General features: G+C 38.9%; 1 long non-coding RNA gene across 1 annotated transcript; it reads left to right on the top strand.

Annotated features, from left to right (window-relative positions):
- Positions 1–1091: 1091 nt before the first annotated feature.
- On the top strand, positions 1092–3445 carry LOC309349772. Its single transcript, XR_014160179.1, has 2 exons — positions 1092–1379; positions 2840–3445. It is a non-coding gene; the product is annotated as an uncharacterized lncRNA (long non-coding RNA).
- The last annotated feature ends 1054 nt before the right edge of the window (positions 3446–4499 follow it).

The raw sequence follows: 4499 nt of genomic DNA, 5'->3' as shown, positions 1-4499 counted from the left end.
CTTTGAAATTTGTACTTTGAGTTATTCATTTCCATAAATAGTTTGCTGAAGACTAGGATTCGAGCGGCATGTGCCCATTATCTTGTTAATAGGCCTTTCTGCTTTAAATCTACTAGGAATGCAAATAACTGATAATTCTAGACTCATTAAGTAAATCTCTAGAGACTTACTTTGGTTAAATGTTCCAACGGGCATGTTTAGCACTTCTATTGGGATTGGTGAAATTCCAAAAAAAATCTGTAAATTAAAGTTCTGAAGAGTGCCATACAATATGCATAATGAAACCCAGGATGTAAATTAAGAAGATTTATACCGCTGCATTCTGCTTACGTTATTCAATCTGAATGCTTCACAGGTTTTTATGAAGCAAATAAAGCACTGCTTTTCCTCGAATTTCATTCTAAATGGTCACCACGGATTCATTCCTACATTGCATCCTTCACATATTAAAGACGGAATTGTTCTTCTGGTGATATATCATATTAAAAGCCTAAGACTTTGAAGCTGACTCCTCATAGTTGTGTTGGTAGTAGTGAGGAGGGCTGCAAGCTTTTTAATCAGTCTGATCAGCAAATTAATCAACTTCTGAACCAGTAGAAGGCTTTTTTAAAAAAACCAGTGAGGTACATTTATGTCTGGCTTGAGAGGGAGGATTCTGGGATGTTACTCTAGCAGGAAATGTGAAAATATAAAATATGACCTTTCCTTCAAACTCTGTATTTTGTTGTTGTTGTTGTTTAATCACAAGTTATTTCAAGGTACTTTCATATCTCAGAAAAGCACCTACATTAAGTTTGGTTATATTCAAATTACTTTAAATGCAGTTGATAATGCATTAACTAGTTAAATATTGGGACAAGAACTTACCAAACCAACATCTGTTTTAAGAACTACTGGTAAAATATCCTCTGGACTTGCAAGATGAAATGAATGGACCATTGGATGATCTTTTCCTCCTTTTTATTAAAGGCAAGCTGGTGTCAGAAACGTGCCCCCCCCCCCAGAGCACAGAAGAGTTAGACTCAGAAATCGAATTAAATGAATGAGGGAGTGACTCTCCAGATGAGAGCTGGCTGACAGAGTCAAGAAAGGGCAGCTCGACCTCCCCTTTCAGGGGAAGACTTTATTAGCTCTCAAGAAGAGGAAGAGTTGGAAGGCAGCCAGAGCATTGCTAGGCAATCAGCAGATAAGCAGAGGTCTGAGTCTGTGTTGAGTGGCAGTGAGGAGGGGGCAGGCCAGCCTCTCAGTCCCCATTCTGGGCATCTGGATAAGATCAGATGGCAACGGAAGGGCAAGAGGGGAAAGGCGGGAGTTTGTCGTCCTTCCTGCTGTGGAAGGGGCGAAATTTCAGACTGACCAACTATCGTAAATGCGAGCAGGTGAGAAGCCGTGCTCTGGATGTGTCTTTTTGTAAATAAACAAAAAATTGCCAGAGAGTCATTACTTCTTATCGGGCTTGCTTGCCTGCCAGAGATCATTGCAGCTGATATAGGTGTCCTGAAATTGAAATTTCAGTGGCAGCCTGGAAAGGGAAGCCATGTCATTACCACTTCCTTTCCAAATTGTAGGAAGGGGATGGATGCCTTCCCTGGTATAAGGAACAATGCAAATAATAGTGTTTCCATGCCCTGAGCAGGCAATGTTGTTTCAATTTGCACTGTGCTGGGATGGCAGTAGCATCTCAGTTGCCAGCTTGCCTTTACTAAAAAGGAAGAAAAACAGAACGATATATATATATATATTTATGTGGTTTTGGCAGAAATGACATAAAGGATTAAGTAAAAATGAATTGATGAAAGAGAGAACGTAAAATTATAGTATATTAAGACAAATTATTAAGATAAAAACAAGGTTGGAAGGATTTGCTGAAATAACAATTTGAATTACAATACAAAAATGGGAGGTGTGAGGAGGTCAAGGAAATAAGTAAAGGAAAGAAAGTTATGTAAAGGTTCGATTTGTTCTTTTTTTTAATTGATTGTATTTTTTTCTGTCTTTTTTATTTTTATTTTTTATTCTTTCTTCTTTTTTCTTTTTTCTCTTTTTTCTTTTTGTAACCTTTAAAATTTTGAATAAATATTATTTTAAAAAAAGAAAAGAAAAACAGAACGATAGACTGCCCACAGGCCACTTCCCTGTCCAATTATAAGATGCCTCCCATGTCCTCCCCACATTGCTAAAAAAATGTCCAATGAAAGATTTGAAAACATTGTATTGAGTTGTATATTTTAAGGGGGGTAGTTATATTTTGACCTGCTTTCCAGCAAAGGCAGAATGCAAATCTACCTATCTCTCCTATATATGTGTGCATGTCCGTGCAAATTCTATGCAAATTGATGTCCTCTTTTGGCCTCTTTTTTGGGAGTGCATATCCTCTTTTGTGGTGGTATGTAAGTTCAAAGGCAACTGAACGATCTATTTAAAAATCTTTAACCAATTTTATCTACTTATCCATATGTAAACGGTCACAGACACATAGAGATGGTTGAAAGCAGAGGGCACCAAGAGGAATCAAGTGAATACGCTACTTAACAATTTTAATGAAATGATCTGTTAAGAACAGCAGCACTTAACACCGTTAACTATCTCTGCTCAGGACATGGTTGCAATAACCACACAACAATTTACAAGGCCTTAGTGTCCCAGCAATAGATAATTTGGCACTAAGCATGTCACCGCCTGCTTAAAAACATTGAGTCAGAGGTGATGCCACAAGTAGTTGTTGGTATGCCTGTGGTGTCTGATCTGTGTGGGCTGATTCACACACTTAATCACAATTTGACACCTCAGTCATTCCTGATGCTGATACTAACAACTCCTCTCCTTCTTCATATTGCAGGATCTCCCTGTATTGGCAAAAGATGGTCCAATTGTATTGCTTCCAAAACCAGTCACACATGGTTGTGAAAACTCAACAGTGGCCAGCAAGATGATGCCGACAAATCAGCCCAAGTTCAAATCGCAAGGTGTATAACTGGGAAAGATAACAAATCTCCACTTGGATACAGACTGAGAATGAGACTCATTTTCAAAATTACTTTTTTTTTACAAATAGACCATCTCAACATATTATCCCCTTCTTTACATGAAATTAATTTACAAACAAACATGGACACGGCTTGCCAAGAAAGAGTATATATTATAAGCAGTGCTATTTTTCTAGAGAAAGAGGTGCCAGAACTAAGTTCCAGAGAGTTCCAGCTGAAGAAAAGCCTTGATCTAGAGAATGACAAGTATCTAGAGAATGAAAAACAAGGTAGCCATTAAACTGAGAACAGATGATGGCTTGAAATGTGCAGGTGCTGAGATGTAGATAAATATTTTTTTAAAAAAAATACATAGAAAATCCAATGAAAGGTATTGTGTGGCCCCTAGGTGAGCTCCTGCAAATCATTCATGGTTTGCACCCAAAAAATCAATGTAATAAATACTTGATACATCTCTTGTATTCAGCTTTGCTAAGGGTTACTACTGCAGGAAAGGGATATACGTTACGACTACCACCATGAAGAAATTTCTGCCACTCTCATTAATAACACAGTCCTATACAAGTCTAGTCAAAATTAAATCACAATGATTCCGACTAAACATTGGGGGAATCTTTCTGACAATAAGAACTGTTTGACAGTGGAATGGTCTCCCTCGGAAGGTGGTGACTCTCATTCCTTGGAGATTTATAAGGTTTATAAGCAGAGGTTGGATGCCCATCTGTCATGGATGCTTTAGCTGAGATTCCTGCATTGCAGAGATTCCTGCATAGCTGAGATTCCTGCATTGCAGAGAGTTGGACTAGAATGACCCTTGGGATCCCTTCCAACTTTACAATTATATGATTCTATGATTTCAGTTGGGCTTACTCTTAGTTAAGTAGGCCTAGGATCTCAGTCCAAGAGTCTTTTCCTTTCCCTTGGCATTCTCCGGCTGCTTTGCTTGAGAGGGAACAGCTAAAAGGAGCTTCCATTTCATTTTACATGAATTTGGGTAGCAACCTAGGGAAATATGACAATCCCATCCCATTTACATCCTTTGAAATTTCTCTGACATTTTACCCAAGCAGGAACCACCAAGTCCCTCTCAAAATCCCCTCTGTCAGTGGTTGTGTGGCCACATACACTGACATACATGTGCACACATTTTCTCTGTGGCATGCAGACTGACTGTTCCACAGACCCGTAAGCCCCCAAGGAAACACTTTTGGGACTCCATATATCTATAGGCTCCATTTGTTAATTAATTGATTCTGAAGTAATTTAGCTGCTTTCCGCTCTCTCCCCCACCCACCGCACTTGAGGGAAATGTCGTTTCCCCTCACAACTGTTGCGGGCTGCGGTGCTTTGAAGATTTAACAGCAAGATAATGAAAACAGGAGATTGTGATTAAGGGACCAAGGGCAGATGTTGCTTGAGTAATGGGATTTGTCACAACTCTGCAAGAAGAGTAAAAACCCCCACTAACATATGACTTCTGTCATTAACATTTTTAATGAAAGCTACAGTAGG

The sequence above is a fragment of the Podarcis erhardii genome, assembly GCF_964252035.2.
Source record: "Podarcis erhardii genome assembly, chromosome: 9".
Lineage (NCBI taxonomy): Eukaryota > Metazoa > Chordata > Lepidosauria > Squamata > Lacertidae > Podarcis > Podarcis erhardii.
This window is presented reverse-complemented; position numbering and strand designations above follow the sequence as displayed.